Source organism: Ptychodera flava, chromosome 12 (assembly GCF_041260155.1).
Source record: "Ptychodera flava strain L36383 chromosome 12, AS_Pfla_20210202, whole genome shotgun sequence".
Lineage (NCBI taxonomy): Eukaryota > Metazoa > Hemichordata > Enteropneusta > Ptychoderidae > Ptychodera > Ptychodera flava.
The window spans coordinates 40,066,266-40,082,192 of record NC_091939.1 but is presented as its reverse complement, the minus strand read 5'-3'; the positions used below and the strand labels follow the sequence as shown (position 1 = coordinate 40,082,192).

Here is a 15,927-nt window from a genome sequence, read left to right as displayed (position 1 = left end):
CCGGGGGATCAAATGTTTATGGGAACAGTTGATCCCTGTTTTGATAACAATATTTCAGTTTATTTGGTGCAATAATAGTACTGCGACGCAAACTGACATACATATTAAAATCATGTTCCAAACCTTGTTCAAATTTAAATGTAGTCGGTCAAGATACTAATCAGTAACGGCGGGGGACATAAAAACCATAAAAAATGGTAGAATATCTGTGTAATTGCTCTAGACGTGAAAAAAATCGTTATAGAATGACCACCTGGCAGCCATATTGTGTCGTATCTTGACACAAATTGACTGACAGATGTACATTTTTGTACGTTATATTTGTACAGCATTTAAATGAAATTGGTTTAGGCATGTCTGCGTACGTAATGGCTGTTGATGTGAAAAAAAATTAAACCAAAATAGCCATGTAAAGGTCATATTAGATCGTATCACGAAACAAATCTATTTTCAATTGTACGACATGGAACTCCAAGATTTTTTTGTGTCAACTTTGAAGCAATCGGTAATATGGTTGTCAGACGGTCATTTTGTTTTAATCTCTCCATGTCCAGAGCTGTAACTAAGACATGCCTAGATCTGTTCAAATATGCTACCAGGCGGCCATTTTGTTTTATTTATTCGTGCCTAGAGCTGTGAAAATGACATGCCTAGGCATTCTAGATGCAACTTAATTTCATATACACATATATGCCAATCTTATGGCACCGCAATATCATTGAAATTTAGTGTTGAAACACCCCGTAGATCTGGCTTTTTTGTCTTTTGTCAAAACGTTTCCCGACAAAATAAGGATCTCATCGTATCAAAGTATTGTTTTCCTTGCGCTTAAATTATCCGGAAATGAGAATTTGTAAATGTCCGTTTATAGCTCGAGCGTAAATGTCCGCTGTAGCTCGAACGATTTAAGATTAATGTAGTTGATGTCTCAAATACGTAATGGTGATGTGCAGCTGGTGAATTCGATGTTTTGTTTTATGAAAGAAATGGTTGAAAATTGACTCAAGTACATACGTAAACAGTATGACAATTCTGCCTGAACAGTAAATATTTGTATGGCAAACATCGGCCGATGTAAAGCATTGGGCAAATTTGTTTTACATTGTAAAGTTCCTGAACAAAGCATTAAAATATCGAGTGGCAAGTTACATTGAGATAGCTTTAACTTAACTCATCAAAGCCGTCTCATCTAACAACGCCCTAATTAGAGGACGCTTGAAAATGAGAGATCATGTATTCGGCGACTAAGTTGTTACAATGATGAGACCTCAACCCGACTTCAAACACTAAAGACAGCTATGACTTTTTCGTAACTAATCTGATGGCATGACTGGAGGGAAATATCATCTATCTTTCGTTTCTTTGATATGGTCCGCAGTTTCGATACGTTTACTTTAAAGAAGGCTATTATCCTTTCAAATTGTTTCTTCTTCTTCCTGTTTTCCTACCAAAGGTTGTGTTATTTTTGCCAATACATTTTGCAATGTGAGAGTTGTCAAAGTAACCAGGGAAACATAGAGACATCCGTTACTATTTAATAAGATATGGACAGATGAATCGATTTAAGTGTGCGGAAACATCACTCATGTTATACGTCATTGATGCTTCTCCGATTCGCAGAAGTTGATTTTATTTCACAATAGAGCAATTAATTAAGAAGTGATTGGTTATCTATTTAATAGGTCGTCACTTTGTGCGATGCAATTAGTTGGTAATCGTTCATGAAGGCGCGTTCGTCATGCGTAAAGGAAAACAATAAAAAACAAAAAGAGTTTTTTTCTATGTTTGTTTTTGCGGCTGGAAATTTAATTCCCATAATACAACTATAAAGAGCTTTATTAATTGAAGAAAGTAATTGATTGTCTGCATACATAATGTGTGATGCATATCTTAATGAACTTTAGTAGTATTTCCAATAGCTAGAATGAAAAGATTAATACGCTTGGCCATAAAACCTCAAATGCATTGCAATGTACTAAAGATACCGATTACTCTCGAAATGGTGTTTCAAAAGCTCTCTGGTAATGTTGTTTGGTTGTTACTTAAGTTTGTTCGAACTTCGGCACCAACAGATATAAGTTGACTTTTAGGATATTTCATCATGTGATTGTTGACTTTTTCCGCCTCGATGTGAACTTAATATCGATGCATTAATTGATTGAATATAATAGACAGTAGAGAAACTACGGTCTATGGTTGAATCAGACAATTATATCCTTGTTTCATGGGGAATGTAATACCTGCAGTTGAATGTTAAGGCAAAGAACATTCATGTAGGTGTTGGTACGACATTGCCTGAAATGTTGCAGTGATACCGACTTAAACGCCACTATGATATTCCATGATGGATAAATTCAACAAGCCTATGACAATAGCTTGTCGACCAACACAAGTTAGGAAAGACATGTACGAGATAACATGAAACATCGCCACTGGGTAAAAGGCAGTACAAATATCCTATGAGCAAAAACAGCTTGTCAGGGCAGTGAGATTTGTGTTCGTCCACACCGTCATCGCACAGAAATTACACCGACACCATAACTACAATATTCATAAGATTATTGGTTCGCTACTGCCCTATAAGGCGATTTACAATCGTTTAGGTAATGCCATAAATATTCAATCATAATAGTCGACAGTGACAAATTGTTCGAGAACTCTATGCTTTTTACCAGGTCTTGTATCACTTGCTTTCTCCTAGAAACATGCAGTAATAAAAATTTAGGTCGACATGCCCTCTTAGCATCAGGCAAATTATTATCTCCCCTTGGGCCAATAGTCCAATACTACAGCTGAAATACAGTCTGAGAGTAGTGTGTGGTCGTGTGCCAATCCATGATTTCATAAAATCGATAGACTTTACATGTTTCTCGTATAACGCGCCTCCTCCTGTTAGGCCTACATAGCGACACGAGTGTTGTAGCTGGAATTGATTTAAACCATCGAAAAGTCCAATAATCATGAATTTTGAATAACTCATCAAATTGCTTTCGATTGATTGCCAGAGTTTATGAACTACTGCAAAAATGTCCCCTGTGTGGAATAGTGGAATAGCCTTTGAGACAGGTCTGATGTTCTACGCTGTTAGTTTTGCGGAGTGTCGGAGTTTAATATGTCAAAAGAGTTTAATGGTGAAGAGCAGAAAAATTCCTTGAATATTTCAGTCCGTTTGACAATCAGTGATGGTAATTATAAACGTCATTACAAGTTTAACTTTCTCGCAGTCCTGTTAATTTAAAGATTATCATAAAACATCGCACAGCCTTGAAAATAAGCTTATCTCCCCATCTTATAGAATTTATCGGTTTAAAAGTGACATGACTGAAATTGCAAACGTATGTAGAAGGTAGAATAGTGTAATTCACATTACAGCCAAATTGAATGTTCATGTCCCTTTGTTTGGTTTTCAATTCGCATGAAGATCGGTATATATCAACCACAAGGAATGCCTCGGGCAGTGATACAAGGGGGGTTACGCTGCTAGAATGTTCTCAATAGGAATTTACTAATGTTCCCACGATTCTTATTTCGACATTTCGTTTTCATCTTGGTGAAAAGAAACAGGGGCATTTTAACATCACCATCAAAAACACCTGTACTTGTTCCGAACGAAGTAGAATTGTTAATGAGATTTTGCATTCTTGACTGAAGACGAGTGAAGAACTCGGTTCCCGGTATCTTTGATGGCGGCTTTTTACTCCTTACAACGATTGCGATGTCTTTACATTCTGTGAACGTCGCAGCTCGCTAAATACTCCCATATTACAGGTGTATCGTCTTGTGATATACAAGATCCGCTTCAAGAATATGTAAATACAGTATTCGGGGTCAGAGTTTAGCAAGCGGGATCTGTTTTCAGTCAAACAAGTCTGACTTCTGTATAAATATATCAATATCTATTCCCTGGTCGATAATAATCGAAGAATATGCAATCACCATGCTGGTAATTTCGCAAACTCTCAGCACTAACGGGAGTGATATCATCGAGGTAAAGTCGACCAGACTATCGTGTATTGACAGCTTTAAAGCTGGTTTCAAAAAAACTACAAGTCATTTACATGTTTTTTGACGGACGTGTTTTTGTAGCGATAGGTCAAACAAGTAAATCGAAAATGAAACCAAGAATATGGAGAGTAAAAACACGGATATGATGGGGGAATTCGTTGTGATTCCAGATGATTTTTAAATATACCTACATGTTATAAAGGAGTCAGCTCCTCGAGAGAGTCCTTCTATTGATATTTTAATGTTTGATATGCATATCAGCTTATGGAAACTACAAAGACAACACAGTGTCTGCCATTGTGTGTCCGAGAATGTATTTAATTTCTTTCTGCATCCTGATAGGAGAAGTTGCAAACATTTTGAAATCAAAATGTGTCCTGCTTGTCTAAATCTATTGTAGAAGGATTGGTCATATACGTGTATCTATTGATTGATAAAGGCATGAATTCGTTGACGCCTAAAGAAAGTTTTTTTTTCCGAAAGTCGACGTTGTTGCGAATCGTGATTTCCAGTAATATGGAAAAGATGAAATCTAAAAAAAGATCGATAGGCTGTCACAAAAGAGAACATAGAATAAAAATCATGAATGATTTCACTTTCAGAACATTTCCATGTGATTACAAGACTTTCTTGTACGAAATCACTTTCCCTAAATCTAATTTTCCGCTGAAATCACGTGATAAAGCTATAGACTGAACAAGGCCACATGACAGTAATAGGTTTATCATCCTCGGAGGAGTGTTCACACTCCAATAGCACCAATAACATTTTATAAACTATGAACATAAAAAGTATGAAAAGACAGTGGAAGAAAATATGTTTTACATGTACAATTTAAACTAATACGATAATGGACGTTAAATGAAATTACACTTTACTAGCTGGTTCAAAGAAGATAGATTGCGTTTCAGTGGTAGAGAACTCGAACACTGTTTACGTACAGCACCTGAGCCCCTGTATTGGTGCCCACATTTATATAGGCCCTTGAACAAGCCATTTATTCAAAATAATCGAATACGAACACCCTGAAAAAGCAAAAAAGTCATCCCACTGCACAATCACTGGTACAATCTCCCTGGTCGAGATGCCTTAAAGAAGACTCTTTTGTTGTCATTATCAAGCTTGAAACACACTTCTGTAATTCCCAAATAGAGTATTGCAAACACGATGTGACTTTCCGGTATGAATGATTCGTAATAAAGCACACGTACAATGTAGCTTTTCTGACATATGTGGCGTGCTTCTCTCAGAGAGATACTGGCTACATCGACAAGATTACAACTTGGCGAAAATACGGCATGACACACGTGAGTAATGGGTTTCTGAAACATTTGTAGAGTGTGCTTATCGAAAATTGTTCCCATGTTGCGATATTGCGATGACAATATCGTCTGGTCTAGGCCTACTGTTGCGAGTTTATCTTGATGCGGTATTTGATCGCAGAAAAGCGTTATGATAAACTCAGGTCACGGCTCTACTGAATTTATGCATTTTCTTACGTTTTGACATTTATCGTTATTTGTTCCTACAAGTATATTTCACTGTGTGCTCACAGAACCTACTCTTCAACCCTTATCAATTTACATGTATGCCCTGTACAACGTTTATTGTGTACCCCTTACATCATATACAGGCAATTTGTCATGTAAGTGGAACTGTGGAGCTCGAATAATTGCAGTTCCGGGAAATCATATTCAAAATTAGGACAACGAATGCAGAGCAAACAGAATCCGTGTTTTACAGAACCGGATTTTCCTTTCCGATTAGCTTTCTTCGCATTCTCGTCAAAGTAGGGTCTGTTTTATATATACTCTCAAAATCCTAAAATGAGAGGATCAGAACGATGTCAACGTTCTGCTCGAAATGTGTAAAATTTCAAGATTTCAGTCCTGGGATGATAGAAAAGGTGAAAACTTCAATGGTAGTGGTTGGTTATTTTCAACTTTACCGGTTGGAGGTAAGTTTGGGGCAAAATGGCATTGTTTTGGGGCTAAAAATTCTCAAAAGTCTATATACACGCAGGACGCGAAAGATTTAATACATTCCCACATATGCGTAAAAAAAATAAAATTTGGCGCTAACATCCAATGCCAGGTTTTATTGGTTTAATTTCAATGCTGACGCCATATAGGTACACACAAAACTTTGAAAGTCATAAGCGTACATGGGAACACCACACGCAAAGCTAGACAATAGTCAGCTCATATGCTATGTCAATTTCAGGTAGAGAGAGTCTGTCTGTAAGAAATGTAACTGTTAAGTAACTCTTTGATGTTTTCTCAGCTTGGGTTTTAGAACGGTAGTGTTGTAACATACCTCATTCGGGCTAGTGTTCCTTTCAGTCTGTTTAATGTATTCGATCACTTCAATTCTGTAAAAGTAAGAGAGAATATTTCTCTCAATATAGGAGATAAATTTTGTGTGAGAGAATAGCTTTGGCCACGACCGGGAGTCGTCAGGCCGCAGATTATGACATTACGATGGCTTAATGAGAAACCACAGGAGCTGCTTGTTTATTTCAAAATTGCTTTTAGAAAATTTGGCAAGATACAATTGACCCCAATGAACGATGACGACTTTCCTAAGGGGTGGACCATTAGATCTTGGGAGGGGGGTGGTCACAATGAAATTGTGAAATTTGTTTTACTATCGTAAATTTCTAAAAATTTTTTTTTTTCCAGAGTAAATTTTCAGATTTATAATTTTTTTTTAGTTCGTCGCTGTCTGAGGATAAAGAGGGCAAAGATGTGGGCGCGCAAGCAGTCACGGGGGGAGGTCAGGAGGGGGCTGTCCCCCTTTTGCCATTGGAGCTTTTGAAAAATAGAGATTAAAATGGTGTTATTTGGTGGCACGGGAAGTATTTTTGCGGAGGGAAGGTCAGGAAGGGAGTGTCCCCCCTCCTGCTGTTGGAGCTTTTGAAAAATAGAGATTAAAATGGTGTTATTTGGTGGCACTTGGGGAGTAGTTTTGCGGAGGGAAGGTCAGGAGGGGGGTGTCCCCCCTCCTGCTGTTGGAGCTTTTGAAAATAGAGATCAAATGGTGTTATTTGGTGGCACTTCGGGAGTAGTTTTGCGGAGGGAAGGTCAGGAGGGGGTGTCCCCCCTCCTGCTGTTGGAGCTTTTGAAAAATAGAGATTAAAATGGTGTTATTTGGTGGCACTTGGGGAGTATTTTTGCGGAGGGAAGGTCAGGAGGGGTTGTCCCCCTTTTGCCATTGGAGCTTTTGAAAAATAGAGATTAAAATGGTGTTATTTGGTGGCACTTTGGGAGTATTTTTGCGGGGGGAGGTCCCCCTCCTGCCGTTGGAGCTTTTGAAAAATAGAGATTAAAATGGTGTTATTTGGTGGCACTTGGGGAGCATTTTTTTCAGATTACACATCTTCCTCTGAAACGTGGTCTTCTTGCTCCTCAGTAGCTTCCTATAGTTTTGAAAATTGACTATTTTGGCTTCCCTTTCTACTGCGTGGTGAAATGCCTACATTCACCCCACCAAACATCATGCATATCTCATGATTTACAATTGATTTTGACAAGCTAAGAAGCTATTTGCAAAATATAGTGAAATTTGCATATTTGTGTTTTTAGAGCAATTGTTGCCCTTTTTAGATCAAAACATCTATTTCTCTGTAGCAGCATGTCCAAATTGATTGGATGTGTATGGATGTGGTGAAATTTCAATATTTGTCTTTTTAGGGCATTTTATGCCATTCATGGTAAAAAAAATCTGTATTCTCTGAAAAGGCTTGTCCAATTTCTTTGAAATTTGCTACATAAGTCCTTTAAGATTTGTTTAAATCATGCTCTTTTTTGTGGTGGAAAAATTCTTCAGATAATTGTCATTCAGCATTTGCTACATACAAACGATTATTCATGCAGATTTATTCAGTATTTGCTATCGAGAAACTTTCAAAGTTCAACCCTTTTGTGTGTTTTTGTGTTGGGATTTGTTGGATAGATGGCATTCTATGTAGTGTATTGTTGAATGTTAAAAAATGTGTTGCTGTTGTTTTTTGAGGCTGGTTTTTGAGAAAATGCCTTTTTAAAAGCAAAATAATACATAATGACTTGATATGTTGTTTTATCATTATTGACGTGTTTCTATTTGTTCACCCATTCTTGCATTCATCATTGCAATAAAATGCTGTGAAAAAATGAACCTGATGTGGCCTACATCTGTTTACATTGATCTTAAAAGGCAAATATAACTTTCTGTCTTGACAACCATACCATAGTTTCAATGTTTTACCTAGTGTACCTGCTTGGTTTGTACGCAGGAAACAAGTAGAAAACAGGCGCTATAATTTACAATTTTCAAGTGATCAGAATACGAAAGTCCTGAAAAGATAAGATAATCACAACTTCTAGTATAAGAGATACAGTCACTCTAAATGTATAAATTAAAATTAAAAATGTGCCTTGAGGATGTACTAAAAATACAGAAAGTTGCTTCCTGTCGGTAAAATCTAAAAAAAATTCAAGATTTTAAAGACTTCTGCAGATTTTTTTTTACGCATTTGTCTTCTTATTTATTTTTTTTTATTTTGCAAACTAGTTTGAAGATTTTTTTTCCTAACTTTCTGCTCTGAAATTTTTTTTTTCTGTTTTTGACCATCCCTCCTCCCAAGATCTAATGGTCCATCCCTAACTAAAGGATGCACTATACTCATTTCATGAATAATCTTTGGAAAAAGTCTGCTGTGTTATTTAATACGTTCGTTTATTAGGTCAGATTATAACACGCCACATGCTCATTCCGTGTCGCGATTCGCTAGAAAAAGTCACATGACGAGAAAATAGATATGTCTAGTCCCCATCAGATCGATAAAAGTGACGTCAGAGGGTATTTTTTGAAAAGCTATTTCCCTAGGGAAATAGTCCTGACCAAATTTGGAAAAGTGTCTGGTCACGTGACCGTAGTGTCGTCTGCAGCTTTGCAACAATGGCGGGTGACTGGAACGTGATGTGCGTCCGGGATACGTGACAACACATTCTCTAAAACAGATTTTCCAACATTTTCCAACAGTCCAACAGCGTAGGAACTTGAACAGCTCATAGACGGAAAAGATTAAAGTGCAACTAAGGATGTCGCTAGGTATGCTTAGAATATTTTTTGAAAGAAAGTGGTACTACCACGTACAACTGAAACCGCTGTGGAAACATCGCCCAGTAAACTTGTTACAATGGATTGTTGTGGTGCAAAATATCAAAACACATTAAAAACTATATAACAATACAACATGAGCATGTGGTGTGTTATAAAACACCTATCGCCTGGTCTTTATTCGGGCTATAGCGCTCGTCTATAACCCCTCGTGGCCGTGTGTTACCAGAAACACATCGCTATACCCCTCGGCCTACGGCCTCGGGGAATAGCGATGTGTTTCTGGTAACACACGGTCCCTCGGGGTAATAGACGGGCGCTATAGCCCTCATGACCAGGCAATAGGTGTTTACTATAGCTACGACCACAGATGAATCGCGCGTTCCTTTCAACTTGATCCGGTGACATTTTAATCAAATTTTGATTTCTAGTGAATCGACTTTCAAGTAATGTACATTACTGCTTTGCCATGGATATCTGTCGTTTAAGTATCGGGTTACTCGCAAACTGCAAATCGAGTTAAATGCTTTTCTGCTTTGTAAAGACGAAAAGCAAATGAAAACTTTATTGGAACACAAATACGTCAAGGTTACGACCCGATATGAACAGCCTACTTTACCTGTGATCCGTTGCTATACCGTTTCATATTACAATGATTAAACAAAATGTCATTTTATCAAAATGTACTCAACGTTGAAGGATGGCAAAATCGCGATACCAAACTAGGCCGATTACATGGCCAGAATTTGACTTCCCCATGGTTAGACAGTAAGTAGCATTTATGTGTCATGGCTACTTCGATCATCTCAGATGAAGATATGCTTTTTGGGAAAATTGCTATTCAGAAATCGTAAAAACACCACCCCTACACTTTGCCTTATGTCTGTGATGGCGTCGTTATCGGAAGACGCTATTACACTTGTCTTCTAATTGGTACAGTGATCTCATCTGCAATGTGCGTGTACAGAATAACGGGGTATGTTGCAATGCTGTTCAATTTGCGGAGTAATATTATATACTAATTCTCTTATACCCTAAACGAGGACCTTTATTCCGCCCATGAACACAATTACCATTAATGAGATACCCGGTAGGGATTGAAATAACATACAATAAATTCGTTCAACAGTTCGTTAAGAAAGGGTGCTCCTGGTTTAAAACAGTCGATAAGGAAAGGACGAAATGTGGCGAGTAACAGTTAGTAATTTAAAACTCAGCAATTTTCGCGTGGAAAGAGAGCGGTGAGGTCAAATCGCTCCTCATCGAAAACTGTTGTGATTTACAGAGTAATTGACTTCCATTATTTTTTTCCAACGTAGCATGGTTATTATTCGATGTCAGAAAACAAATCCCTGAAAACATGGGTATTGGCAATATGACATGTCTAGGCTTGCCATCAAAGCCTAGGACATTTGTCACGAGATTCGCATTTTCCGAATTAATCGACTTGCTCCAGGGACGAGTTGTCGCTTATGCATAACAACTTATGGATCGATGAATGTATCAGTCTTTGAATAATTTCAGTATTCATACATAAGTCAGCAAAGTCCGCCATATCTCATTCATACCAAACTGTAACCTTCAGCAACCCCTCGAGATAAGCTCCCCGTGTACATGTTTGTGCCATAGGCTGCGATAGAGAATAGTGATTCGGTCTATTGGAACGAAGAAATCACCTATTCGTAACATTTCTGCCGAGTTTTGTGATTTTTACGATAGAAATGTTTTGTTTTTATCGAAGATTCAAAGATATTGTTAGCCCTTTTAGCCAAAAATTAAATAATATTTCTTTGACCTCAGATTATCATGTACGTCACTTGCAGTGCCCAATGCAAGTGTTTTGCGAATTTTTCAAAATTTTGACTATATTCACTGGTTTTGACACATTATCTATTTTTGCTCATTCATCCATGCATGAAAAACTCACGATGATGCTGTGAATAGTCATGTTCAGAGTAAAGCGAATGACGTGGGACGAAAAAGGTATGTTTTATCGACGTTATTCATTAATTGAACCATTCAAACACGCGTAAAACATAATTTTATTTGCATGTTTTTTGTTTCCAGGGTGATAGATCTGTCCTATCGTCCAATCAGCGTTAGGCGCCATCTCCGAAATTAATAAAAACCTGCAGTGACGTAAATAGTGGTCTCAGCTCACGAGCCGATACCAGGAGACCCTGGGCTTCTTGATTCACTTCCAATCCTGATGATTTCGATGCAGCTTCGCTCATACCATTCCATTATGCGCTATGCTCATCACCAGAAGAGAGTTTCCACAACGATTGATACAACCAATGGACACAAAGTAACTGTTTTGGAAACTAGCGGCACTACAGCTGAGACACATCTATCCGTCAACTCAGCAACTGCATCTCAATCTGGCAATGACTTTTTTCTGAAAGTAATTTTGTTAAGGTAGAGACTTTATTCAAGACAATTCAACTACAGTTTTCTTACGAATCCACAACGGTGCGGATGCCTTTCAACCCAGGAATGCAACCATTTCCATTTATTTTCGTTGAGACTGGTTCAAACTAAAGGTGATAATAGCCGTTGCAACAGAATAACGCGAAATTTTCCGCGTGGTAAGACTTATTCAGATCGTACCAACGACAGATTTTAACGATTTGGAAGTTTAAATTCATGAAAGGGAAGACTTCACCAGGTGACTGAACGCAGTTTGAATAGACTCCATAGAGTGATCTTGTCTTTAGTTTTCGTGACTGTTTGATTGAACTTAACCGATCCTTTGACGTCACAGAAACCGACACCAGTAAACGATTTCAAATTGTCTATAAATTGGTGTTAAGTAATACCAACATTAGGCGAGCGCTGTAAAGCACTTCTGCATTTGAAACACGATATACTGTGACCCGCTTTTCGCTGATTTGCAAGACACATCGGTACAACAGACTCCAGATTCACGGACACAAAGAAGGCGGGTCGACGTTCACTAGTAAACTCATATGAGAAGGTATTAGAACGTCGCTAGAAATGGCCGTCGAATTGTTCTACCTTATTACTGAGATAGTAATTGCCGTATTGGCAGTCTTTGGCAATGGTTTGGTAATATGGGTCATCTATCAAACTAAACGACTACAGACAATCACTAACTACTTCATACTGTCTTTGGCGGTGGCTGACTTCTTAGTAGGATCACTAGCCATTCCCTTCGCAATACTAACAAGTTACGGTCTACCTGCCAACTTCGAGGCATGCCTCTTTATGTTGTCATTCTTGCTGGGACTTTGCGCAAGCTCTACTTTCAGCCTGATCGGCGTCAGTGTCGACCGATACATCGCCATCGTTCACCCGCTACGCTACCATTCTTACATGACGACAAAAAGCGCCGTTGCTATGATTGCCGCCTCCTGGTTCATTGCCATGATTATTGGTACGCTGCCTATGATGGGCTGGAACCTTGGACGACCGAAGAACCCCAATGTTTCTTCATGGATGTCATCGCATGGAGTACATGTTTTTCAATTTCATCGTGGCGATTATAGTTCCCCTTGTCGTCATGCTAATACTCTATAGTATCATTTTCAACACCGCGCGGAAGCAGGTAAGCTATAGTACAGAAATCCGATATATTTTGTATTCTTCGAGATTAGTGTAGATTGACAACCTGAAGAAATCCCTGCTTAGAAGACCAAATTAAAAGAAAGAACACTTTTGTTGTCTATGATGGGATTTTAAGAAGACGGGTATGTATGTATAGATCCACAATTTCAGGAATAGGTTTCGCTTTTCAGATACAGAGAACAGTATGTATGACTCTAACCAAAGATTGCATTATTGTCAAAAAGATAGAAAGTCACGGACCGATAAAATCAGAAATACATTCCAAGTCTGGTAATAGCTTTCCGTCAGGTAACTAACTATTGGCAAGAATGTGTTCAGTACTAGCGTTGGACACAGTGAATGGTTTGGATGAAATATGATTTTATTACACAGTCCGTCTGTACAGAATGACAAGGCAGTGATTACGTAATGCCGGTGCATTTCCAAAGGTCCAGCAGTGGCATCAATCACCCTAGGTTATATCTTTCTCATTTTGGCAATTTTATACTTTCTGAAAAAAGTCTTAATCGATAGTCTGACTGCAAATGCTCTTCTATTCCCTTCAAACTGATAACCTCACATCGTGCCCTACTTTTTCCCGTAGAACGCATAAAATTCACATAAATCGTAAGAAAAGTGTCAATGCGACTTACAGAAAGACATTATTGACTGTCAACCTTTATCTATCTATTGGTTCCTTCCGAGATTTTGAAATATTTTATACGGTCATTATATTATTTTTTATTATATTGGCAAATCAGATTTCGGAAATTTACACCTAATAAATACACCAGATGGCATGAAATAAAACACGCACATTGTAGTTAACACTTGGTTACACTAAAAATTGTACAATGATTTATTCAAAGCGGGAATTACACATAATGATTCCAGTTAATATGAAATATTTTGTAAATGTTTACTGAGAGTTCGCAGAGGATGATGTCACTTGCAACGGTACAGTCGTAATGCTTTGCAAATATCAATTTTAATAAGCCTAGAAAATTTCAGTATCTTTTGTTTACTTGGCAGACTGGCAATGGGTTCTATGAACTATCAAAACAAACGGAAACCGCAGCTGTCATAATTGTACACTGCAATTAGTAATCAAAGCTCATAGTTGTTTACACTTATTTGAACTTGTAAAAATATATTTAATACAAACTCTGTGAAAAGGAGCGCCGCCAGGTTTTCAAATAGCTTGCAACTCCCATTTTGTCATAGGTCTATTATGATAGGACCTTGACAGATCGCTTGAAAAATTGAGTGATTTAGGTGTATCTATCTGTCTGTCTGTCTGTTTATCCGTATGTATATGAATGTATGTATGTATGTAGTATGTATGAATGAATGTATGTATGTAAATGTCTATGTACCTATCTTTCTCCCCCTGCCTGTCTTTCCATGACATATTCATTTAAGTCTTTTCAGAATGCACGCATCTTTATGCATTCGTCATCTGTCTGTCTGTTCATATCTGTCTCTATCTGTCTGTCTGTCTGTCTGTCTATTAGTCTGTCCTGTCTATGAGTCTGTATCCGTCTCTGTCTCTGTCCGTCTCTCTCACACATATTTCCTTTTACAAGAGTAATACTGTCATAAAACATGAAAAACCAGACTTAACACAGCAAAATTATCATCATTTTTAATGGACGCCCGTGAGATACTTTGCAGACAGACACTCAATTATAGCGTGTGTTTCACCGCACAAGTCGCTTACGCAGGATGTCACAGCTTGTGAAAGCCTTACTCCTATGAAAGAATGGCATTAACCACATGTGGATTGGGATATTCATCCCATTGTGTGTCAGTAAATTAAGTAAACTGTCATATTGTGTAAAGAGATAAATCATTCAAAATGTTTACAACAGTGTCAACAATGGGAAGTAGAATTGCTGAACTCTACATACACAAAACATGGCACGTCGTGTTCTGTCCTGGAATAGACAGAGTACTGTTGCTGGTACAAGCTTTGTACCACATTCAAATTCTACGATTCCTGAGAAGGACGTTGCTGTACGTCGATACTTTCGATATTCAATACTGAAAAAGGAGAAATGAATCAGTCTTTTAAGGCTCATTGAAGATTAATTGACTTAGGACAACACCGACCTTTGTCAGTCAGTATTTTAGTAAAAATTGTCAATTAATGAAAACTTTGTGGCTCACTTTTTCACTGTGTGCTATTGTTCTCACTGCCAGAATTGTTCTGAAATCTAGGGCACTGTAACCTCTAACACATAACAAATTATTGTCCTACCGGCCAGGTGTTGTCTGCCGGGTGTAAATTTACTCTGTATGAAATTGTATGCAAAATCCTGGCCACAGTTCAGTTCAGAGTAATTTATGCACATTTTGCTCGTTGCATAGTTTAAATTTAACACTGGGAATATTTTCAGCGGGAGAACAAACCCGTTTTATAGTGATAACAGTTTATAGTGACAGAAGGCCGTGTCATGTGACGAAAACGTGTCGGTTGGTTGGTTGATGATGTAAAATGGAGGCTAAATATCATCCGTATTTATGTCGTTGTGTTTTGCTCCAATTATACCGTCTGTTGTCATCGCCATTGTTGTTTATGTACGAGTAAGAATCCTTGCCTTTAAACCATTGAAAGCAATCCTCATCTGTTTACCCCTCGACTGAAACTCTAAAACTTTCCTAAGAATCATATAAATTTTGACACAATATAGTGCATATACGTGGCTTTATACTCGCTGACAGCGACAGCATGTTAATATTGAAAACCACCGCTGTCTGTAAATGAGGCAAACTAGCAAAGATAATAGGTGGACACTGCAGACGCACAGCGTATTACAGCCTTAACGTGTTTGTCATTGAATCTGGGACAGAATCCCAAATGACGTACATCTGTAAGATGTGATAATAACGGGTTCATTATTGCATTAATCTGTCATCTGTGTACAGTTACGTCCGGTAATTAAAACTCAAAATATCAAATTCTGATAAAAAATTTACATCAGGAGTGTTTATAACATGCACATATGTATGTATTTCACAATGGCCTGATCCATCTTCCCGAATGCCGAAGATACACTTCCACTTCGACAGTGCTTTGGTATTTTAGTATCTATGATCAGCTCAGGTCAGTTTGATAGATTATGCTTTTAAGGTCAAGTTGGCAGTGTTTTCAACAATGACATAAATATTTGTCATTAATTTTCAATATCGAAGAAATTTTCGTGATCAGAAATTCATTGCAGTCACATTATCAGAATGTATCCTTTTCAAAAG

General features: G+C 37.9%; 1 long non-coding RNA gene across 1 annotated transcript in view; it reads left to right on the top strand.

Moving 5' to 3' along the window:
* Positions 1-15,927, top strand: part of LOC139145862 (uncharacterized) — a 53,626-nt gene that overhangs the window by 19,944 nt on the left and 17,755 nt on the right. Inside the window, exon 2 of the long non-coding RNA XR_011555040.1 lies at positions 11,173-12,673. This is a non-coding gene — a long non-coding RNA (uncharacterized lncRNA). The remainder of the gene's footprint in view (positions 1-11,172; positions 12,674-15,927) is intronic.